At 41.2% G+C, this 26022-nt stretch overlaps 1 pseudogene; it reads left to right on the top strand.

Moving 5' to 3' along the window:
- The first annotated feature begins 2117 nt into the window (after positions 1 to 2117).
- On the top strand, positions 2118 to 22031 carry LOC111158875 (annotated as a pseudogene).
- The last annotated feature ends 3991 nt before the right edge of the window (positions 22032 to 26022 follow it).

Genomic DNA, 26022 nt, shown 5'->3' with positions numbered 1-26022 from the left:
TGGTGGGGAATGGTAGTGGAAGGAACAGCTACCTGTCCCACTTTTATATTTATTTATATTATACACAATATATTTATATTATAAATATATCTTAATTTTATATATTATATATTTATAATGATATATAATTATAAAATTATATAATTTATAATTATAAAATATATAATTATATATCTATAATATTTTATAAATATATTGTATTATATAAATTAATATATTTATTTATATTATAAATATATTTGTATTTATATTATACACAAATAAATATATATTTTTGTAGTTTTAAAAAGGATTTTATTTATTTAGTTGAGAGAGAATGAGAGAGCGCATTAGAGGGGAGAGGTTAGAAGGAGAAGCAGGCTCCCCACTGAGCAGGAAGCCCGATGCAAGACTCGATCCTGGGACTCCAGGATCATGACCTGAGCTGGGGACAGCCCCTCAACCAACTGAGCCACCCAGGCTCCCCCCCACCCCGCCCTGATTTTTAAAGTGTGCTCCACGCCCAGCGTGTGGGGCTTGAACTCACAACCCTGAGGTCAGGATCTGAGAACTCCTCAGATCAAGAGTTGGATGCCCAACCACCTGAGCCACTGAGCTGTCCCTAAGGGTAGTTTTATTTTGAAGTAATCTTTACACCCAATGTGGGGCTCAAACTCACAACCCTGAGATCAAGAGTTATACATTCCACCCACTGAGCCCCTCTGATCCCAAGGCCCCTCTGTTGGGCCCATTTTAGAAGCAACAAAGATAACAGGAAACAGTCCCTGTTTTCTCAGAAGGGCCCAGTTCCTGTGAGCAGGAGGTGGCAGCCCTTAGCGTCTCCCACAGTAATCCTAAAGCATGACTTAACCGGAAACTAAAGATGTTCACGATTTACCTACAGTTGCCTTGGCTACTTTTTGTTTCTTTTTCATCTAACAAATAACGACTTATATAGATCCAATTCTCTTCTTGATCCTCTATAAATCAAACTGGGAATTTTAAGGATGGCAATAAAGAGGAAATGGAGTTTTGAGTCTTTAGTTCGCTACCTTAAGTTCTGGGAGACGTGGGCAAGCAGCATGTTGTTTTGGGTGGAGTTATCTGTATGCCTGGAAGTTGGGTTGACATAATTAAGCTCGCACATATGTGCGTAAGTGTGTATATAAATATATCTCAATTCTCTCTTGTGTCTAACCAGCTATCAATATGCTTTATATATAGATAGATTTGGGGAGTTCCCAAGGCTTATTGATTCTAAGTTCTATAACGTCCAAGTTAGTGCTATAAATTACTTTGCCTCATCTTTATGTAAAAATTTTCCACTTCAGAAAGTTAACATTTTGCCCACTTCTCTGCACAAAAACTGCTCTGTTAGTGATGTTCAGGGCTTTTCGAAGATGGCCAAGCCAGTTCTTACGATAGGGTCAATGACCAGTGATGGAGCTTTGACTATTTATTTCATTAAATTCTGTCCTCATTTTGCGTTGAAAAAACATGCCCTTTGGGGGTTAAGGTCTTTACTGATAGCAGCAGCATCGTAATGGTGTGGACATGTCACTTGTGTTACAAGGTCTCTGTATTGTGGTTACTGTGGGTGAGGTTTGAGGGGGAATTTCCCATCCACTGTTTCCTCTAAACAGGAGAGTAGCATCAGGACTGATCTCTGATAGCATAGGCTGTGGAGCCTGGACAGTTTGGGTGTCATTCTCAAGAAAGAGAGTACACAGGGGTGTCTGGGTGGCTCAGTCCATTGAACATCCGACTCTTGATTTCGGCTCAGGTCATGATCTCGCTGTCATGGGATCGAGCCCCATATTGGGGTTCACCTTCAGATTCTTTCTCCCCCCCCTCCTCCCGACTCACACGCATGTGCTCGCTCTCTCTCAAATAAATAAATAAGTGAACAAATAAAAGGGAGTACACAATTATCTTAATTTTGTAACCACAAAAGCTTATGATCGTACCAACATCTTGCCAGTGCCGGGGAGGAAGATTTTCCTCTGGCCTTCAAGATCCTTCCAGCTGGATTATGATTCAAAGTGATGTGAGATTAACAGGAGAAAATCAAATTTAATAGTATACATACATAGGTATGAGGAATCCACACAGACGTGGAAATTCCAAAGTTTCGAAACATGACGCTTAGGTGAGCTAAGGAGAGGGGCAGCGATCCGGGGATATGAATGGGAGAAAGGGAAGAAGGACCTAACAGGAAGTCTAGAAGAGATATTTGGAAAATGTAGATACGTTTCTCCTATAAAAGGGGGGGGGTCCTCTGTTAATAGCTCTCTTCCTGGTATAAGCAGGCAGTTGAGGGGAAGGTAAACAGTTTTTCCTTGAATCTGCTGGGTTTTGATTGCTTTTAACTCAGAATAATGTTCACGCCTCTGGGGCCCATGGTGGGGTGGCCTGCCCTTAGCCCCTACACCAGGAACTTTCTTTCACAGAGGGGACTGTGGATGTGAGAGCTTAGGCCTCATTAGTATCACGGTCCATTCGCCTCTGCTTGGTGCTTGTCATACTACCTTCAAAATGCCTTTTCCTATTTCTCTTGCTCCCACTTAACTCTGAGTCCTTGGGGGCAGAGGCCATGTCTTTTTAATCTTTGTATATTTAAGATGTTTAAAAAAAATGCTTGTTAAGCTGAACTGAACTGGAAAATGCATTAGGAACTGGCAGCCTTGATGGGCTCCCACCTTGTCCTGCAGAAACTGGGTCAAAAGAGCTTTAATAACATGAAGGAATCCTCACTCATTAGCCTTATGGCGTTTCTCCCCTTGACAAATTAGGGCATGATCTTTCTCCGCCAAGTGTCACGGGTAAAAATATAACAGTGATTATTGTCATAGCAGTGGTTCACAGTAAGGTAGAAGTCAAACTTGAAGGAAGCTTGCAGAGTAATTGTTTTACATACAAGGGATAACTGTGGGTTGACCCATATTGGTGAAGTTATTAGGAGTGGGACAGAAGGGAGAGAAGGAAGTATTTTACGAAGAGCTGGTGTTTGCTTGTGTGTGTTTATTAGTTATCTCTTAGTGGAAGCCTGAAAACCCAGTGGATTTCTGGAGACCCAGCAGCCAGTCTGGGTCAAAACAGGCATACAGGTCTGCTGCATGTCAAAGGCTTTCCCTCCCAACAGGTTTGATAAATTGAGATCACTTAAGGGTAACCTAGATGAGAAGTCTTAAAGGTAGAAGGAATTTTTTTTTACTTCAGAAAAATTAAACTGGCTCTATGTCAAGGTTAGAAGTGCTCTAACCCCACCAGCCATTTACATCTGTGTTTCATTTTCTTTTAAATTTAAATTTTAGGTAGTTAATGCATAGTGCAATATTGGTGTCTGGAGTAGAAGTCAGTGATTCATCACTTTCATACCACACCCAAGGCTTATCACAAGTGCTCTCTTTAAGGCCCATTCCCCATCTAGCCCATCCCCCACCCACCTCCCTCCAATCTTCAGTTTGTTCTCTATCATCAAGAGTCTCTTATGGTTTGTCTCCTTTTTGTCTTTTCCCTTTTCCCGTATGTTCATCTGTTTTCTTTCTTAAATTCCACATATGAGTGAGATCCTATGGTATTTGTCTTTCTCGGACTGACTTATTTCGCTTAGCATAATACACTCTAGCTCTATCCACGTTACTACAAATGGCAAGATTTCATGTTTTTGATGGCTGAGTAATATTCCATTGTATATATATACACCACGTCTCCTTTATCATTCCTCAGTCGTACATCTCTGCTTATTGGTTGATTGATCAACAGTTTATTGAGGGTAGAGGATGGGAGGGAAATCAAGTGTGCCAATTAAAACTGTGAGGCTGTTTAAAAGAATTCTGGGAATGAAACTTCCTGAAGATATTCTGGTACAACCACGAAGGGGACAATGATTTCCATGTAAATAAGACTAATGTGGACCCCTGGCAAAAGATGAAGCTAAACTGAATTTTGTAAGAGGGTTTGTGGTTTGCGGATCTGCATATGTATGTAAATAATCGAAAAGTGAAACCTCATGTCCTATCATATTTTTAAAGTCTTAATATCAAATGTAATGTACAGTATTCCCTTTTAATTTGGAACTCTTTCTTCTTCATATCCTGACTTCTTCGATCTGATTTAGTGGTCCAAGAACACACAGATGTGGTGGAAGTGGTTTTACAGAAGGAAGTATGGTTGGAGGGCATTGGGAAGGGAAAAACTTTTTCTACCCTCTTATCTTCAGTGACTGGGGAATGCTAATTAAATTAACAAAAAGATGGGTTAACAGAAGGAAAGGTGTACAAAGTTTATTTGATGTTACTATTTTGATGTTTATGTGTATGTGTATGTGTATGTGTATTCTTATTAGTAAGAAATGAAGATCCGGAAAGGGTGGTTGGATTCAAGGGCTTATCTACACATTTTAACAAAGGGTGATAAATCTGTGAAGTGACAAGAAAAAGGAAAAGGTTTTTGGGCTTCTGGGGGTGGTAGATTGTGGGAATAGGAATAGAATGAATGGAAGATAAGGGTAATTTTACTAAAGTATGATTGTGCAGACCCATGTCAGTACTGACTTTCTAAGATGTAGAGGAAGGAGTCCTGCCTAGGGGTCAGGAGATGTGGGCTGGGGCCACGATTCTTATTCTAGGCTTGTAACAAGGAAAATAACTTTTCTTGGTGTGTGTGTCAGTGGCAGAGGGGGTGGGGTGCTGGGTCAGAATAGATTATCATCCTCCAAAGTATGTTCTATGGATTCCTTCAAAATATGAGTCCTTGGACAATGCAGCAAGAAACATCCCTTTCTTGGAAATTCACGAAGCACATAGCACTAAGAATTGCTGCAGTAAAGAAATCTGCCAAATACTGTTTTATCCAGGATTGCCGAAAAGTATTTGACCATAGAAAAACCTTCCATTACTACTTTTGTTTTCCTTTTAAAATAGCAGCTTTTAACTACTCCTGAAATTATAGTTCCATAAGAAATACTTTGGGGGCACCAGGGTGGCTCAGTCAGTTAAGCATCTGCCTTCAGCTCAGCTCATGATCTCAGGGTCCTGAGATTGTGAACCAAGTAGGGCTCCCTGCTCAGCGTGGAGTCTGCTTCTCCCTCTCCCTCTGTCCCTTTCTCCTCCCCCCACCGTGTTCTCGAGAGCGAGTGCTCGAGCATGGGTTCTCACTCTCAAATAAATAAACAAATAAAATCTTAAAGAAAATACTCTGGAAAAATGTGAGCATAGTGATCTCTAAAACACCTTGCTGGCCTTACCCTTAATATTTTTAAAATTTATTTCACTTTAGGAAATAACGTATTTGTGCATAGCTAATATGTTGAGTATTCTTCGGAAGGGGGCCAGTAAAGGCGCATTTGCTTTTTAAAAAAAGACAGAGACAGAAAAATATATATACCCGACAGAATACAGCAAAGACATGGTAATACAGGTGGAAAAATATAGGCAGAAAAAGAAATTCAGCTGATAAGCAATAGGTATTACCATTAGTGTGTGGTGCGGGTGGTTGAGGGAGAGGTTTATGAGTGTTTTAATCGGGAGGTTTGTGAGATGTTAGTGAAAATACCCAGAGCCACCGGGGCGAACTAACAAGTGAGGAAAAGGGGTAGGGTCTTCTCAGAAGACTATCTGTTACGTATATGATCTTTAATCTCGAAGAACTCAAGTAAGCCATACGATGAATGTTCCTGTATTGATAATCAGTGACGTCGAGTAGTTGTGTCTCATGGGGAATGTGTGGGAACACGGAGCAGTACGCTGCTGGATGGGGAGCCCTAATGAGTTTAATTATATATAATCTGCTTGGGAGAATGTTTTTGAGTTTTAGTGGAGAACCCATCTTGAGCCCAGGCATGGCCCCATCATTGGTGGGGCCCTTTGCATTTTGCACCAGGGCACAATGAAGAGGTGGTGGTGGGGGTGTGGGGGAGGGGGTGGAGGGGTGGGGGGCTCTCTTTAAAAAAAAAAAAAAGAAAAAGTGCCATTTAAGTGCTGGCATGGAATAAAGAGATGAAAAAAAGAAAATTCCAAGCAAAGAAAAAATGAAAAACTGAACCGACCAGCTTGAATTTTATCGTTCGTCTTTATATTGCGCCCTGGCGGTTTTCAACACAGATCGGGGCGCGTTTAATTTTTCGAACTCGTCAGGAGTCTTTAAGTCATATATACGGATAAAGAGAATTGCTCCTGACATTTGGATGGGGTCTTAACCATTTACGGAGAACTTTCACGCGCCATTCCTCTGTATACAAATTAACATATTTTATGGAGGATCCAGTAGGGGCTCAGAGAATATATCACATGCTAACTAGTCTATCAAAACAGAGACTCTAATTTCGGCTTCTAATATATTGAGGCGCTATCTATATCCTTTAAATTATATTGCTGTTATAAAAACGTCGAAATCTATAAAACGGCAGTTTTCCTTTGTTCATGCTTAATCAGATCCTTTTTTCTCCAGTGGTAGCAGGCAGCTTTGGGCTTTCCTCCCCCAAGGAGGAGCGCTGGAGTGAGTTAGGGGGCTGTGCACCGAAGTTTCCATCTCCACCTCTCTCTAGCTGCAAAGCCTTGGACCAGTCACTTGGGGCTGAAAAGAGGGCCTAACTACCCGGATTTTCCTGAAGGTTCCAGGAGGTGCTGCCTAGCCACCCTATGCCACCCATGCAGAAAAAAACCTTTTTGGGGGGTCATTTTTTTGCTCCGTAGCCCTTGTATGGCAGAAAGAAGATTAGGGAAAGGAAAACAAACCCAGTATTTGTTAGTTTTTCTACTTTCCAGAAATCTGGCGAAAGATTCCATTTGGGGACTCATTAAAATAGAAGAAGGAGACCCTTTTTAAAAGTAGTTTTAAATGGGAGTCAGTTTCAGCCCTTTCAAGGTCCCCAGATGGACCCCCAGCCGATCATCCGGTAGCTGGTTTTTCTCTCTCAGGGGTTAGAAGCATAAGCCTCTTTCAGACTCTGAGTTGGAGAGACATCAAAAAGAGCACATTAGTGAAAATCTCTCATCCCTGGGAGAGAAACAGGCCTTTGGGTCCCAGCTTTAGAATAAATGCTAAGCTGCCTCTGTCAAATTTGTGGGGATTTAGAGAGACCCAGCCAAAAAAAAAAAAAAAAAAATCTCTTAACCTGGAATCAAAATTCTCAGATCCACCTTCAGAGGTGGGTTACTGCCTGAAAAGCTCCTCTTTTATGATGCAGATACCCCTGGGGAGCCCAGCCAGCGTGAAGCCCTCATTTGCCCTTCAAAGCAGTGAGTTCCTACGTTTTTATCTGAAGGGGCTGTGGAGTTGACTGTGGGGAGTGGGGTGGAGAGGTGGGTAAGGGTCAAAAAGGAAACAGAGGGGATAGGGAAGAGTTGGTGCTGACGGCAGGGGGTGGGGAGGTGGGGGGTGGTCAGGAGAGGTGGGTCTGCTCTGGTGGTGCTGGAACAAGTACCAGTTCCCTGAGCAGCCCCGGGAGGTGAAAGGTCAACTTTGGGAGACCCAGCCTCGCTCTGACAGAGTGAGTCCCTGTCTTTGAGTTCAGCTTGGCAGCCAGTACTATTCCGTTTTGGGGTGAAGATCAAGCCTTGGATCTCAAGGGAAGTTGAACAGTTTCAAAGTTTCTCGAATATTCTGGAAGGTGTACTCAACGTGCCGTCTTTTATCCATTTGAGGCCTTCGCGTAGTAATCACGGTTGCTTTAAATTCCTGGTCTGCTAATTCCAACATCCCTGCAGAGTCTGCTTCTGACGCCCACTCTGTCTCTTCAAACTGGTTTCTTTTCTTTTCTTTCTTTCCTTTTTTTTTTTTTTTTTTTTTTTGGCCTTTTGGTCTGTCTTGAAGTGTTTTCATGATAGCCAGACATGACTAACCTGATAAAGGGAATGGCTGTAACCAGCTTTAATAATGTGTGGTGAGGTGTAGGCAAGGGGAGAAGGGTCTAGTCCTAGGAGTCAAGCCTCTGTCTTTACCCTGAGCCTTGACCTCTGGACTGCGGACTTCACCTGCATTCCTCTACTTTCTTCTCCCTGCTGAGGGGGCACAGGACTGATAAAGGGGGCTGGGAGTGAGTATTTCCCCTTCCTAGGTCGCTTAGGCTCTGATGATACTCAAGCGGGTCAGGCTGGGGTTACCCACTTTTTTCTCCGGACAGGATGCTCATGTGTGTTTCAACATGACCTCCTTTCTCCCCTTCTGTTGGAGACACCAGGGGGCTCTTCTCTAACCCTCACTGTGAGGACCACATTGAGCTCCTAGAAGCTGAAACTGTGAGCCATCAGGGAGATTCAAATCAAAACCACATTGAGATACCACCTTACACCAGTTAGAATGGCCAAAATTAACAAGACAGGAAACAACATGTGTTGGAGAGGATGTGGAGAAAGGGGAACCCTCTTACACTGTTGGGGGGAATGCGAGTTGGTGCAGCCACTTTGGAGAACAGTGTGGAGGTTCCTCAAAAAGTTGAAAATAGAGCTACCCTACAACCCTGCAATTGCACTACTCTCCTCAAAGATACAGATGTAGTGAAAAGAAGGGCCATCTGTATCCCAATGTTCATAGCAGCAATGGCCACAGTCGCCAAACTGTGGAAAGAACCAAGATGCCCTTCAACGGACGAATGGATAAGGAAGATGTGGTCCATATGCACTATGGAGTATTATGCCTCCACCAGAAAGGATGAATACCCAACTTTTGTATCAACTTGGACGGGACTGGAGGAAATTATGCTGAGTGAAATAAGTCAGGCAGAGAGAGTCAAGTATCATATGGTTTCACTTACTTGTGGAGCATAAGGAACAGCATGGAGGACATTAGGAGAAAGAAAGGAAAAATGAAGGGGGGAATCAGAGTGGGAGACGAACCAGGAAAGACTGTGGACTTGGAGAAACAAAGTGAGAGTTTTAGAGGGGTGGGGGTGGGGGGATGGGTGAGCCCAGTGATGGGCATTAAGGAGGGCAGGGACTGCATGGGGCACTGGGTATATAGGCAAACAATGAATCACGGAACACTGCATCAGATACTAATGATGTACTGTTTTGTGACTAACATAACATAATAAAAATAAATTAAAACACACACACACACCCACACACACACACACACGTTTGGAGGCCTCCCTCTGACTGGATCCCCTGGGGTTTTTAACTCTCAGACTTGTCCACATAGAGCTTCTAGCAAGTACTTACTCACAGTTCAGGTTTTCCCACCCCTGGGGGACCTGGTTCCCCTGGCAGCTTCTTCTGGGCAATGTTGGTGTTCTTTGCATTTGCCTGTCTGTCTCTCCGGTTCTGGGAGCTGTTGTTTGTCCCGTAACCTCAATTCTCTTACAGATCTAAGAAGAGTTGTTGATGTTTTCGGTTTGTTCAGCTTTTCACTTGCTGTGGAGATGGAGTGGTGACATCCAGGCTCCTGGCGTGCAGACCTGGGAAGGAGGGAAGTCTGGAAGGTTACATTGACATAGCTAGTGTCTACCAATTCGAAAGCATGACCTTGTATGTCCAGGACAATCTGTTACTCCCTGTCTCGGGGGGATGTTAAAAAAGCCTATAATCTCTGGTTTTATCAGCCCTCAGAGAGTCTCTGTTTTTTTTCTGGGGATGTAACCAATTTTTCAAGTTCTCTAAACAAATATGATAATACTCCATCTCGTGTTTTTAAAAGAGTGTTTGTGCATATCACTAACCACAGTTTCCATTCTGGGTCTTGAACCTGCTTGCTTTAGCCCCTCAAGAGACGACATGGGGCTCTTCTTTGATGTTCTCTTTGGGCTGATAGCTGTTTGGGGGCATTTTAGGGACGTGTCTCTGGTACTTCATAGATTTAAATTATTAAATTAAATAACGGACCCAGGGCTTGGAGTTAGCGGAGACATTGCTCCTTTGAGGGGTATGCTGCTGAGGCACTGTTGCAGGTGGCAGAAATTGGGTGGATGTCATTGTCCTGAGGCCTGTGGTTAGCTGTAAGAACGTTCTCGGTGGGAAGGCTCCATGTTTGCTGGTCCGGGACTGGATTCAGCTTGGCCTTTGGTGCTCACCAGGACCTCCCAGGGAGTGGCGCCCCCTCCCTGCCACCTTATCCTTAATACTGGTCCAGGAAGGGCTGGTGTATATGTTCAAGACCTGACAAAAACCTTCACTTGGGTGCACTTTACTTATTCTTCCCAGGATCCTCCCTTCCATTTGCCAAGACAACTCCTCTCCCTTCAAACCCTCTTCAAGCTTCTCTTCAAGAGCATTTGTTTGGGCTTTTCTGTTAGAGTAGTCCTCATGGTCCATTAAAACTGGAACTGAGGTGATTGGTAACCAACTTCCCTTGCCCTTTCTTGAAGGCGGGAAGGAGACAGTCTTTAGTCATTCCAAAGGGAAAGGGTAGGTGGCTTATTTACATTCTAGGCCCTTTTTCCATGAGTTCAGTTCTTTAAACAAAGTGAGAGCATGAGTGTCCCCAAAATTAAAAATCTTGTCACACGTTACCTTCAGGAGTCACAAAGCCAAAGAGAAGGAATAGGTTGTTAACGTATTTGAAATGTTGAGAATCACTGCTCAACGACCTACTTTATTATTTTTGTATTTCCAGTATTCCTATATATAAACTAGGTAGGGGGGATTTGTGCCTCAAGAATTGACAGAAGGAAAAAGAGGCTGCATATTTCAGTTACCCACAGTATTTTACCTGTATGTAGCTCACTAAACATTGTTTATTTCTTAATAAAGATTTAAAAAATGTAATATCAGTACTCAATGTGGGATTCAAACTCACAAACCCAGGATCAAGAGTTGCATGCTTGGGGCACCTGGGTGGCTCAGTGGGTTAGGCCTCTGCCTTCGGCTCGGGTCATGATCTCAGGGTCCTGGGATCGAGTCCCGCATCGGGCTCTCTGCTCAGCAGGGAGCCTGCTTCCTCCTCTCTCTCTCTCTCTCTCTGCCTGCCTCTCTACCTACTTGTGATCTCTGTCTGTCAAATAAATAAATAAAAAAATCTTAAAAAAAAAAAAGTTGCACGCTCTACTGACTGAGCCAGCCACGTGCCCCTCAGTAAACATTAAGCACCACCAGAGCTAGATTGAGCTTGGGAATTGGAAGATTCTGAGATAAATGGGACATAGCTCTTACCCTAAAGAAGCTTGGAGAACAGAGGATAAAATAGGTTCTAAGAATACAAGCAATGTGCAGACTATGGAACAGAAGTGGGAAACATTGCACTTTTTTTGTGAACGAGAACAGAGGTGGTGTTTGAAGGATTGAAAGATGGGTAAGACTTGACAGCTAGAGGTACAGTCATTCTGGAATAGCCCCCCACTGTCCATCCCACGCCTCTGTTAGGTCAGAGCAATGTCATTTGGGGGATTGATTCTATCCCTGCTCCCTGGATACACTCTGATTGGTTCAACCTTGTTGGTGCAACCCTGCATCCTTACTGTCATAATTAATTCAGGTAACCCAGACCTCAAGCATTTTGTTGGATGGCAGATGTGGGTTGAATTTGCATGAATCACAGGCATTTTCTTGGAATTCCATGACACTGATGCTATATTTCCTTCAAGTTGCTAGTTACTATAATGTATTGATAGGGAGCAGGGAACTGTAGGGTCTGCTATGGGGGAAACAAGTCTAAGGACAAAGTTGACTCCGAGATGGGCACAGAGCGATGGAAAGGCAGAAGAATGGAACTTGAGTACTCTTCTAACAGGTATAGGAAAGTTGAAATCCTTCAACATCTTATAGTTACATAAGCTGATAAATTCATTTAACCCTACTGGCTAGTTCACATGAGGACTTCTGTACTTGGAACCAAAAGTATTATAGATGATGAGATGGGGGAGGGTGGGCATTTCAGGGAAGCTCAGTTTAGGCTCTTGAAACATCATAACAGGCAAAGGGTAAGAGATGACATGTGCCATATTTGGGGGAAGGGCACAAGGGTCATGAATGGCAGGCTGAATTTGAGGAATTTCAGAATTTTACAGCTGAACATAAGTATAAAAATCACTTGTTCCAGACCTTCTTTCGTCATATGAAGAAAGGGAGGGTTAGGAAACCCAACTTTTCAGGGTTTCAGTTGGGGAAACCAACTTTTCAGGGGTTCAGCTGGGTGGTGGCGGGCTTGGTCGTAAAAGCTGCCAGTCTGTTCTCTGGATCCTGCCTGCCTCCCCACTTTGTATGTGATCACAGTGCCTGGCCTCCGGACCAGTTTTACTTTCTCCTCAATGTCCCATGTAACTAGGACAAGATGGCGCCTGTCATTTCTGCCCAAACTCTTATTCTTCCCTCTCTGTGTCCTGTCTTGAGTTACTCAAAACAGAAATGTGATTTTTTTTTTCTTCCCACCTAAATGTTCTTCTTATGTGATCTTGCATACCTTCTCTCAACCTCTGTATCCGGATGACTCCCAAACATACAGCCTTAAGCCCATGACTTTTAGACTCTTGGATACATTTTCCATCTGTACATTTTCTTCAGAAGTTCTCAAAAGTATATTGGACTGAACATGTCCCAAATGCCATAGATTTCTCCTGTTTGCAAAAAAGCCATTATAGCAGACTAGTGGGTCTACTTGTCATGTTCCTGGGATTTGTTCCCAGTACTGCCTTCTCTCTGAATTGAACCCTCCATCCCCACTAATTAACCAGTTGGTCAGTACTATTTCTTTATAAGGGTTTCCATTTCCCCTATCCACTGCCATTGTCTTTATTCAGGTAATCAACGTTTCTTTCTTTCTTTCTTTCTTTCTTTTTTTTAAGATTATTTATTTATTTATTTGACAGAGATCACAAGTAAGCAGAGAGACAGGCAGAGAGTGAGGAAGGGAAGCAGGCTCCCCGCTGAGCAGAGAGCCCAATGCGGGGCTCTATCCCAGGATCCTGGGATCATGACCTGAGCTGAAGGCAGAGGCTTTAACCCACTGAGCCACCCAGGCACCTTCAACGTTTCTTAATCAGAAATTGAAAGTCCGTCTCCTTGCCCCCAGTCTTGCATTACTCCTAACCTGTCCCCCACCCCCACCAATTGTCAGTGATAGTTCTAAAAGGGACATTTTAAAGAATTTATTTATTTAGTTGACAGAGAGATCACAAGTAGTCAGAGAGGCAGGCAGAGAGAGAAAGGAGGAAGCAGGCTCTCTGCAGAGCAGAGCCCGATGTGGGACTCGATCCCAGGACTCTGAGATCGTGACCTGAGTCAAAGGCAGAGGCTTAACCCACTGAGCCACCCAGGCGCCCCTAAAAGGGACATTTTAGATGACACTGTAGTGGCCCCAGCTACCGATCTCCCCTGCCCCCAGCATTGTGATGGCTGTTTTCTTGGCCATTTGACTTGTTTGTGACCCAGCTGAAGTCTCTTTCCCCCACAATGCACAGCCTTCGATGGCTTTGCTCAGATTTTCCTCCCCATTTTTATCTTTTGCTCAGCTACATAGGGTTCAGACAAAGCCACTCTTGGCCAAAGTCATGTTTAAGGCCCCTTACGCGGTCGTTTTGGGTTTTTGCCTTTATTGGTGTGTGTGGTTTGTTGCAAATCAGGGAGTTGTGTCATTGCCGTGTGTTAGTTTTGCCCAACTTTAGCTTGGAGCTCCCCTCCCATGGCTCTTGAAAGGACAAGCCTGGGCGTAGGCATTGTCTTCCAGACTACTGGCCACGCTTGTGATATTATTCGTAAGCCTGGCTGTCTGGGAGTCGTCTTCTGCACGAGCAGCTTATTGATCAGCCAGTGTTTGGTCAGAGGCGGTGCTGGAACCCCTTGTAGCAGGAGGCGTCCGCCGCGTGATGGTGGATCTGTACGGCTTGGGCTGCTTTTAAGTGTGTACCAACCCTCTGTGACTGCTTACGAGTGGTCATAGCCTGACATGTATGCACCGCTTTCCTGAGACCCACATCACCTCCAGGACCAAAGCTAATTTCCCTTTTTTCATTGTTGCTTGTAAATATTGGAGAGGAAGAGTGAATGTGTAAGAGGCACAAGTGAACACTGGCTGTATCTTAAGAATTGCAAACGCTTATTTGTTCAGGACTCAGATATTTCACAACCTCTTTTTTTCAGTTGTAGATCTTCTGTGGAAACCTGAGCCTACTAGTTGCCCCTTAATCCAGTTTTCCTGTTTTTATTGCCAATGGCACATCAGATTTTTAACTGGCCATATAGCCATTTAAAGACTACATTTCCCAGCATCCCTTGGAGGGAGGTGTGGCCATGTGACTCAGTTTGGGCCAATGAGATGTAAAGGTATCATGTTTGATTTCTGGAAAGTGTCCTTAAGGGAAGAAGCACACTCATTTTTGTCTCTCTTTTTTTGCCTCTGGAATGACTGTATAAAGGCTGGGTCTTGAAGAGTTACCTTAACACTTGATGAGGCAAAAGTTATAGAATTCAGGGTCTCTTGCAGTTGGTGGAACTGCTCTACAGTCCTGGGCTATCCACCTGTGGACCTTAAAAATGAAAGAATAAAATCACTTTTTTTTAAAAGATTTTATTTATCTATTTGACAGAGAGAGAGAGATCACAAGTAGGCAGAGAGGCAGGCAGAGAGAGAGGAAAAGAAGCAGGCTGGCTCCCCACTCAGCAGAGAGCCCGATGTGGGGCTCGATTCCAGGACCCTGGGATCATGAGCTGAGCGGAAGGCAGAGGCTTTAACCCACTGAGCCACCCAGGCACCCCTAAAATCACGTTTTTAAGCCAGTATTAATTTACCTTTATTTGCATGCAGTAATGAGTCTAATACTAATCTCATTGATGCAGCACTAGATCAATTTTTAAATAGAAAGTGAGAAATGTGTTAGGTTATGTTGGAAAAAAAACACTATACCATTTTGTGATGGAAGTGGTTAATCAAAGATCACAATGAGGGATGCCTGGGTGGCTCATTGGGTTAAGTGTCTGCCTTTGGCCCAGGTCAGGATCCCAGGGTCCTCAGATCAGGTCCTACATGAGGCTCCTTGCTCAGCAGGGAGCCTGCTTCTCCCTCTGCCTGCAGCTCCCCCTGCTTGTGCTCTCTTTCTCTCTGATAAATAAATAAATAAAATCCTTAAAAAGAGAAAAAGATCATGATGATATGCCATTTTAAAAAAACCAGATTTCTGATGTAACTGACATACAATTTACAACTGTACATGCTCTAATTATTCAGCTTGTTAAAGCACGACATATGTACACACCTGTGAAACCAGCATCTCAATTAAGATAATAAATATTTCCATCGTACTCAAAGTTTCTTCTGCTCTTTGTAATCCCCCCTTCCGGCCTCTTTCTTCTTCCTGCTCCCATTCCCCAACTCCAGGTGATCACTGATCTGCTTTCTCACATTAGATTGTTGCTGGATTATTTTTATTGCTGGGTAACATTGCACTGTAAAGGTATATCACAATTTGTTTATTCATTCACTTACTGATAATCACTAGGTTGTTTTCAATTTTGGGTATTATAGATAGGACTGGTATAAGTCTTTGTAAGTCATTTTGTGAACATCTTTCACTTATCTTAAGTAAATGCATAGGAGTGGAATGGCTGAGCCACATTGTCTGCTTACGTTTAATGTTTTTAGAAACTGCAAAATGGTTCTCTTAAGTCTTACCTCCCCACTGGAAGTGTACATGGGTTCAGTTCCTCCACATCCTCATATTTGATATGGTCAGTCTTTTAAGTTGTAGACATTGCAAGAGTCTAAAAGATCTGGTTTGGTATCTCATTGTGGTTTTAATTTGCATTTCCTTAAGACTAATGATGCTAAGAATCTTTTCATCCTTTTCCTTGGTACATATCTTCTTTGGGTGTCTCTTCAAATCTTTTGCCTAATTTTTATTGGATTTGTTACCGTCTTATTATTTCCTAGTAATTGTTGCTTCCTTATTATTTATTGTTGAGTTTTGAGAGTTCATTATGTTTTTTGGTTGTAATTTCTTTATCAGACATATGGTTCACATATATTTTCTCAAGTCTGTGACTTGTTTTCTCCTCTCCTCCTTTGAACAGTATTTTTCAAAACACATAAGTTGTTAATTTTGATTAAGTTCCATTTATCAATTTTAATTTTTTTGACTTATCAGTTTTTATTTTATTTTTTTTAAGATTTTATTTATTTATTCAACAGAGATCACAAGTAGGCAGAGAGGCAGGCAGAGAGAGAGAGGGGGAAGCAGGCTTCTTGCTGAACAGAGAGCCCAATGTGGGGCTCGATCCCAGGACCCTGAGATCATAACCTGAGCTGAAGGTGGAGGCTTTAACCCACTGAGCCACCCAGGTGCCCCCTTTTTTAAATCAATTTTTAAATAGATCTTTAAACCAAGGTCACAAACATTTTCTCTTAGGTGTTCTTTTATAACTTACAGCTTTAGGGTTTTACCTTAGGTCTATGGTTCATTTTGACTTAATTTTTGTATATGTTGTGAGGGATGGATTGTTCTTTTTTCCCTCCCTCCCTCCCTCCCTTCTTCTTCTTTCTTTTGAGTTTATTAATTTTTTTCATTCTCAAAGATACAGGTTTTTATTTCATTGATTTTTCTCTATTGTTTTCTATTTTTCTATTTCATTTATTTCCATTCTAATCATTATTTTTCCTTTATTCTGCTTCTTTTGTGTTTGTCTTGCTTTTCTTTTTCTAGTTTCTAAATGGATGAAATCAGTGGCAAGCAATTTGAAACTTTTCTTTTTTTGAATATATGTGTTTAGTGCTATAAATTTCCATCAAAGTACTGCTTTTGTGCCATCAATTTTTTTGAACTGTTGTGTTTTCATTTTCATCTGGTTCAAAGTAACTTCTAATTTCCCTTTTGATTTTACCTTTAAGTCGTAGGTTTAGGAATGTGTTATTTAGGTTCCAATTATTTGGGGATTCCCCAAATATCTTTCTGTTGTCGATTTCTAACTTAATTCCACTGTTGTCGGAAAACATACCGTGTGTGATTTGAATCTGTATAACTTTATTAGAGAGTTGTTTCATTGCCCAGAATATGGTCTGTTTGTAAATGTTCTGTGTGCCCTTGTAAAGAATGTGCATTTTGCTGTCATTGGGTATTGCATTCTGCCGATATCAGTTAGGTCTAGCTGGTTACTAGTGTTCAAGTTTTCTGTGTCTTTACTGATTTTCTGTCTACTTGTTGAATCAGTTATTACACAATGGGTGTTGAAATATCTATCCATACTATGGTTTATCTGCTTTTTGCAGTTTTGCCCATGTTTCCTTTATATATTGTGCAGCTCTGTTATTAGGTACATGAATCTTTAAGATTATTATGCCTTCTTAATGAAATGACTCTCTTTTTTCTTTTCTTTTCTTTTTTTTTGCTTAAAAATCTATTTTGTCTTATATAAGATAGTCTTGCTTTCTTTTCATGAGCATTTGAATGACATATCTTTTTTTCCCTTTTACTTGTAACCAATTTGTATCTTGTTCAGTCTTTTCTCCTAGCTTCAAGAACCTTTGGAATACATTGTAGCAATGCTTAATTATCCTTGTTTATTAATGCTACATCTCTATAATTTCTGAATTGATTTTATTTGTGCTTCCCCCCCCTACTAATGATAACTTTTTTTTTTTCTTGCTTCTTTGCATGACCGGTAATTTTTAGGTAAATAACACACACACAGTGAATTTTACTTTGTTAGGTGTTTGGGACTTCTTGTGTTCTAATAAATATTTCTGAGCTTTGCTCTGTGATACAGGTGAGTTGCTTGGAAACGGTTTGATCATTTTGGGGCTTGCTTTAAACCCTTGTTAAGTGGGATAACAGCAGGTTTCAGTTGAGGGGAGACATTAGCCCACTACTGAGATAAAAACCCTTGTAGTTATTCTACCTGATGAGCAACCTATTAGATTTTTCACTCTGGCTGATAGGAACAGAAATTATGTCTGTTCCTATTTAAGCTGCGAGCATTCTTCCTTCTTATGTGTTTAGGTGGTTTGTTTTGTCCCAGAGCTTGGGCTGTTGCCATACACACATGATGTACTGATCAGGGCGTAGCTGTATATTCAAGGGAGACTCCGCACATTTCTCGAGTTTTCTGTCTGTGTAGCTCACTCCTGTCTGGGACTCTGCCTTATAGACTCTAACCAGGTCCCTCTGGAACTATCCACTCTCTCTTTTCTCGGTTGAGGGCGACTGCTAGGCTCTGCCTGGGCTCCTTGTTTTGTCAGTTGGGTCTTTTAGGAGGAAGACACTGAGATTACAAGGGGCTTATTAGGGGATGTCAACTGTGAAGGATAAAAATGGGCAAGAAGCTGGACTGCACAGTGAACGTTTCAGACTGTATGAAGATAGAAAGCCGAGGAGAGGAAAGGGGAGTGGAGAAGGATTTGGGGCAGCAAGCACTTCAGACCACACTGGAGATCTGAAGAAGCTTCCAGCCGGTCAGCAGGGGGCGCTAGAGCAAAGACTGCTGGAGAGAGTCTTTTCCTGGGAAAGAAATGGCCAAACCTGCTGTGTCACTGTCGGGGGACCCCATGGGAAGACCATGGCCTTGGTTAAAAGTTCTGGCGAATTCTGAAGGTGCATAGAACTGTATCCCTGGAAGGCATACAGAAAGTTCTCTTTCTAGGAGAGACTGACCAGCATACCTCTCTGGCTGCCAGTTTCATTGCACTGAATGATTACAGCCTCCCTTAGTGAGTAATTCCACTAAAACAAAATCTACACTGTAAGTTATGATGTGTGTTCTTTGTTGACTGAACCCATGAACACTTATCTAATGAAGATTTATTGACCTCCTACTTCATATTCAATACCGTTCCAGCCTCTAGAAATACGGTGTCAAATAGACATTGTACCTCCTCTCAGGGAGCTCACCTTCCCATGGGGATGCATTCAGTTGGGCCACGAAGCTATTGACTTTAGATGTCACACAACCTAGCAAAGTATACACACCAAACTTGAGATCTCTGGGGCTTGAAGTCACTGGGCTTGCCCAGCAGAGGAGTCTAACAGGCAGGCTCCCAGAAATTACCAAATGCAAACCCACATGACCTCTTCCTCCTTCACTCCACTGTTCCCAGCCACAGAGCTCAGGAGCTGTCTCTGCAAAAACATATACAAGCCCACCAGCAACTGGGGAGCCTCCGTTCCTTGATAGGGAAGAGAAACATTCTGGCATTTACTCATGTAAGCCCGCCCACCTCTAATGTCAGGTGGCCCCTGCTTCTAATTCTATTCTGAAAAGTGAAAATTTAATTCCCACCTCCTTGGTTCAATCATACACACTCAAAGTCTGTCATTTAATAAAAGTGTTCCTGTTTGCTTAAAAAAAAAAAAGGTAATACAGAGAGACTAGGACATTGTAGGTGATAATAACTTATAAAAATGTACAGCATCAAAAAAGGATTTCTAATTTAACATTGTTATTCATTGTCCAATTCACTCACTATAGACTAAGGCACAAACCAGACTGGCCAGTTGAGAGAACATAGTTTCTTTAGGTTTTCAAAACCAAACATGTGAAATCATTATGATGAAAATCAGCTTTTGGAGGATAGGATTAATTCCAGGGTTAATTTTCATTGGTAATAGTTCATCAAGCCTAACGTGTCCTTAAGTTCTAAAACTTCCCTCACTCAACCACTAATTCACCTGGAAAGAGACATCAGTAAATGATACACGGTCTAGTGATGTGGTTTTCTACCAAAATCTAGTTGCATACCCTTCGTGGAAAAACAGAATTTAGTTTAACACCCCTCGAGGGCTAGATATAGTCTAGGCTCTGAGGAGAGGAAAATGCTCTAATATCCTAAACTACAACAGAATCAAGAACAAAGTAGGGGGGTTGCCCGGGTGGCTCATTGGTTAAGCATTTGCCTTTGGCTTAGGTCACGATCCTGGAGTCCTGAGATCGAGCCCCTGCATCAGGCTCCTTACTCAGTGGGAAGTCTGCTTCTCCCTCTGCCCCTCGACCCCCTTGTGCTCTCTCTCTCTCATAAATAAATAAAATCTTAAAAAAAGAGAATAAATTAGAGGCTGGGATATTCAATTGGAAAGACCTCCCAGTCCTCCCCCTAAACCCTAACCAACAGTGCAAATATTGATTTGTCCCCTTTTGGTGTAGGTTTGGGGCAATGCTGCTGAATTCCTCTTTCATAGACAGTAGAAGGTAGAGTCTCCCTGAATCTCAAGCTTAGAAGTTTCTGCTCCCATACAAATCGCTGAGACAGGGGAATATATTCTTGGTCATCGAGACCACCTGGCAGTTTGGCATGATTTGTAGTATATTTATTTTTGAGGATAACAGATTACAGGTTATTTTTAGGTCTTTAGAAGGAAGATAACCTTTCATTATATTAACGTTGTAAAATACTGCAGGTCCTGGCAGCTTTATGAATTCCATAGCCAGAGTATATGATGGGAGATCCAAGCTAGTTGGATGGGGTGTGTGGTGAGGAGCTGGAAGGTTTCACTGAGGACACTTCAAAGGGGAGTTCATAGAGGAGTTAGGGCAACGGTGATTGGCGGTAAGAGCAGTTCAAGGACAGGCAGCACTTGGTGGAAGGCCCTCAAGCTCTGGAAAGCTTGACATTTTTGATGAACTAAGTAAAAGACAACATAGCTATGAATAAAGAGAATAGTGCAAAGTGAAGCTAGAGAGAAAAGTAGGGGGTTGATTACACCAAGTGTTGTGAACAGTCTTCTTTTTCCAGAGGTTCTCTCACTCTCTCGCTCTATCCCACTCATTCATTCATTCATTCATTCACTCATTCATTCAATTTTTGGAGCCAGCCACTGTTTGGAGCGCTTGGTATATTTTAACTTATTTGTTCCCCACAACAATCTAGATGCTATTGTTTTCCCCATTTTACAGGTAAGGAAGTAGGTCAGAAGGATTGAATAACCTGTTCACAGTTCCATATTTATGGAGTGGTTAGAGCCGGGCTTTGGATCCTGAACTCCACTCCCTCCCAAGAACAATGGGATGCAGTAAAGGATTTTAAGTAGAGGAGAGACATCATCCATTCTATGTGTAGGAGATGGCTCTACCCAGAATGTGGAGAAGGAATCTGATAACAGCAGGTAGACCCACCAAGGGTCTATTGTAATGCTCTCAGCGAGAAACAATGGTACTTTGATGTATGGCAGTGACTAAGGAGATGAGGTTAACTGAGGGATATTTAGGACTCACACTTGACCAGACCTGGTGATTGGAGGTGTCAAGGACGGCACACACACCACTGGCAAGCACAAGGAAGTGGATGGTGGGGTCATTTACTGAATGGGGTGCTCTGACGAAGGAATGTATTTGAAGGGGAGGGTGGTCATACCCACTTATTATGTGTTGAGTTTGGAATAAGCATTTGGGATGGATGGGCATGGAGCAGATGGCTAAAGTCTGTGCTGGATATAAGAACTCAGCCTCCTCCCGTCAATAGTATAGATGTTAACTAAAGCCATGGAAAGAGAGACAGTTGCTGGAAGAAAGCATAGACTGAGAAGAAAAGGGTGAGGGCTCAAGGATGAAATGGAAAACAAAAGCTAACCTATTGATACCTTTGAAGAATCGACCGTGTTGCCTTATTGCCCAGGAAGACGTTTTCTGAATTACGAATTAGTGACTGCAGATGGCGGGAACCAGGCTTGTAATAAGAATACTAGCGCTCTGTGGCATTTTAAAAAGCAAATGGGCACCAGACGTTCTTGCTGTGGCCAGGGACTGAATACCTTGGAAGCTAGTCGTCTCTGGGATGATTCTCGTCCTCCCAGAATAGGGATTCATCGTGGACTTGACTCTGAAGTGGCTCTGGATGAGAAAGGCAGAGCATCACATAAGACTGCTTCATCTCACAAAGGACCAAATGGACATCCACCATTATTCTTAACTCATCTCTTAAGTGTTATGAAGTTGCAAGATTCGTGATTCGGATTCGGTGGAAAATGGACCAATTAGATTTTCTCTTTCTGACTGCTGGGTAGTAACTTACGGATACTCCCAGTATACAACACAGTAAATGCTGTTACTCTCATGTGCAGGATAGCTAAGATTGCCTCCAAACCATACACAGATAGCATCTGGTATAGAATGATAACAACTGTGGATTACATTGTTGAGCAAAGTCCTGTTAGGAAAATGCTTCAGAAGTTAAAACTGAGTAGTGATTCATTTAACCCAGATTAGAGTATCAATTGCAAAAGTTGTTTTGGGAGAATGTTAAAATAATTAGGCCAGTTAAATTATAATGTTTAAATATATTAAAGATTTTTTAAAAAAGATTTTATCTATTTTTTTGACAGAGAGAGAGAGAGCGAGAGAGGGAACAGAAGCAGGGGGATTGGGAGAGGGAGGCTTCCCACTGAGCAGGGAGCCTGATGTGGGGCTTGGTCCCAGGACTCTGGGATCATGACCTGAGCTGAAGGCAGATGCCTAATGACTGAGCCACCCAGGTGCCCCTATATTAAAGATTTTTAAAAAAATTTAAAATAATAAAATGTATGTGATTAAAAATGAAAAAATCTGTATCTAAATCTATCTAAAATCTCTCTTTAATATAATATAATATAATATATATTATATATAATATATGTAATATGCTATATTATATATTATTATTTATATAATAATATATATAAAGTATATAAATATAATATATATAATATATATAAAATATATTATTGGTATATTAAAATATACCAATATGCTAATTACATATATTATTATATATGTATTATATGTATCATACATACATATGTATTATATATGTATTATAATATTTTACTAAATATTATATATAATAACCTAATATGTATTATATACCTATTATATATAATATATATAACACCTATTGTATAATAATTCATAATACCTGTTGTAAAACATATATATATTTGTTTCTTTTATTTGTTTGCTTTGTCTTATAGGAAAAGCTGCCTTTTCTCTGGCACATGGGAAATCTGGTATCCCAGGGAACAATGTCTTGACTGTAGTCTTTTAGGTTTCTGATGTTGAATAAAAACATATTAAGGGATAAGAGGTTGGAGAACAGAAGAGAACAGATGGGGGTGCGTTATAGCACATTAACTAATGTCGTTCTGTATGGGCATTTGGCAGATATACAATAAATACTTTCAGATTGGATGAATAGATCAGAAGAGAAGAGTTTATTGTGTCTACAAATTACATTCACCATCATTCCTTAATCTTTTCAGTGTAAATCTACCTTGTTATAGACTCTAGTCTTGTGAGCTTGACCAGTGCTCAAATATGTATGTAGAACACACCTAAGTAGAAATAAATCTTAGATAAAAATTTAAACATATACCCACATGTACTGTTAAAAGAGACAATTGACAGAGATGTGTACAAATACTTTGTAAGAAGATCAGTATCTGGGCACCTGGGTGGCTCAGTTAGTTAAGCGTGTGCCTTGGGCTCAGGTCATGATCTCAGGGTCCTGGGATCGAGTCCTGTATCCAGCTCTGTGCTCAGCAGGGAGCCTGCTTCCCCTCTCCCTCTGCCTCTCCCCCAACTTGTGCTCTCTCTCTCTTGCTCGCTATCTCTCTCAAATAAATAAGACCTTTAAAAAAATAAAAAGACCAGTGTCTATTGAAGTGGGACATACATATCCTGTGTGATGTATCCGTTGTGTTGGATAGTGTCAGGAAGCAAGAACTCCTGTCTCTCTCAAGGTCCTTCTAACTGAACTGAGAAAATAAAATTGTTATGAGACAGATTAACAGGAAAAAAATAAAATTTAATAGGTATGAGAAATCCACATAGATATGGAAATTCCAGAGATAAGCAAAATGAGGTATATATGCCATTCTGAACTAAGGAGAGGGGAGTAGGGGAGTCTGGGATTTCAGAAGAAAGGAACGTATTTCACAGGATGATAAGAAGAGCAGATGTTTGCCCTTCCCTACAGATGGGTTACTCAGATAAAATTTATCTCTGTTAATAACCCTGAGTCTTGGAAAGACCCCGCCCCATCAGTATCAACAGAAATGTGTATATGTGTTCACCAGAAGATATCTACTAAATGTACATAGCAGTGCTATTCATCATAGCTGTACCGGAAACTACCCATATGTAAAAGGAAAGTGGAAAACTATATGGCACTAAGAATGGATGCTAGGTATTTTAATAGGGGAAGAATACTTGTTTCAACAAATGGTGGCAAGACAACTCTATGTTAAAAATCAGGTTTGAAAAAAAACTGGGTTTGGAAAAGACCTTACACAATTTACAAAAAATAATTTGGAGATTGATCATAGACTTAACCATAAAAGCCCAAGCTGGGAAGCCGCTGGAAGAAGAAATGGGAGAAGATCTTTATGCCCTTGGTGTACAACATTTTTCTTACATAGGACACAAAAGCACTAACCATAAAATAAGTGGTATATGGGGTTTAATAAAAGAATTGTCATCTGTACATATCAAAAAACAGCGTTAAGAAAATGAAAAAGTGAGCCAGAGTGGAGAAAATATTTACTCTACATGTCTGACAAAGGACTTCTATTCAGAATATATAAACAACTCCTGCAAATCAATAATGAAAAATATGAACAAACGAATTGAAAAATAGGCAAGTGACTTCAACAGACATTTTACAGAAGAAAATATAAGCTCATTAAAAGATGCCTGACAACATTAATCATATTGGAAATGCAGATTAAACCTGCACTGAGGTGTCAGTTCACACCCACTAGAATGGCTAAAGTTCAAAAGTCTGATAACACTAAGTGTACGTGAAGAGATGAAGCAACTGGAACTCTCACCTCACATGTTTTTTCTGAGAGTGTAAAATGGTACAACCATTTTGGAATATGGTATGACAAGTGTTCCCCCTTAATCGCCTCTATTTTGCCCATCCTCCCAGCCCCTACCTCTGGCAACCACCCATTTGTTCTCGGCATTTATGAGTCTACTTATGCTTCTTTGTTTGTTTGTTCATTTTGTTGTCAGACTCCATACATCAGTGAAGTCATAGGTATTTGTTTTTCTCTCACATATTTCACTTAGCAGAATGCCCTCTAGGTCTGTCTCTTTTGTTGCAAATGGCAAGATTTTATTCTTTTTTATGGCTGAGTAATGGTTTGGGAGTTTCCAATAGAAGTAAACATACATCTCATTTCTTTTATAGCATTTTTTAAAAAAAGATTTTATGTATTTATTTGACAGACAGAGATCACAAGTAGGCAGAGAGGCAGGCAGAGAGAGAGGAAGGGAAGCAGGCTCCCCGCTGAGCAGAGAGCCTGATGTGGGGCTAGATCCCAGGACCCTGGGAACGTGACCTGAGCCAAAGGCAGAGGCTTTAACCCAGTGAGCCACCCAGGTGCCCCTTTTATAGTATTTTTAAAAAAGTGATCTCTACTCCCAACATGGGCTCAAATCATGACCTTGAGATCAAGAGAGTTGTGTGCGCTACCAACTGAGTCAGCCAGGCACCCCATTTGTTTCTTTCTTTTTCTTGTGAAATTGGCGGAGACCTTCACTATTGTGGTGGGCTGAAATTGTGATGATGGCTGCCTTGTGGTGTTCTTGATCTTAAAAGAATGCATTTCAAACATCTCTATCATGTAGAATTTTGATTGTAGGTTTTGTAGATACATCCTTTATTAATTGAAATGTGTTCCCTTTTAACCTACTTTGCTAAGACATTTTGTCATTGTTAAGGATTATATTAATTTCATCTAGCAAACATTCTAATTCCAAGTAATTATAGGATTTTCTCCTCTTTTCCTCCAAAGTGGTGATTTGCATAAAAAGTCCAAGTCTTTGCATTCCTGAAATAAGTCCAACTTGATCATAATAAATTACTTTTAATACATAATATATGTTTTTAATTAACAGTAGGATTCCATTCAGATAGCTAATATTTTATTTATGGTGTTCATATGTGTCTTCATGAGTGAAATATGAAGGAATTTGAAGGTAATTTGAAGGAAAAAGATGAACGTTTATTATTTGCAAATGATAGTATTATTTAGTTTACCAAAAACAGCCCAGAAAAATCAACATGAAATAAGAGAGTTCATCAGAGTTGCTGAGTATGGTATCTTTCCACAAAAATTGCCAAAAATAACCATCCAGAAAATATATTAGTCACTCTAGGGGCGCCTGGGTGGCTCAGCTGGTTAGGCATCTGTCTTTAGCTTAGGTCATGAATTTA

Source organism: Enhydra lutris, unplaced genomic scaffold (assembly GCF_002288905.1).
Source record: "Enhydra lutris kenyoni isolate GAN:26980312 unplaced genomic scaffold, ASM228890v2 scaffoldscaffold64, whole genome shotgun sequence".
NCBI classification, from domain to species: Eukaryota; Metazoa; Chordata; class Mammalia; order Carnivora; family Mustelidae; genus Enhydra; species Enhydra lutris.
The sequence above is the reverse complement of the archived record's forward strand: the minus strand, read 5'-3'. Positions and strand labels throughout refer to the sequence as shown.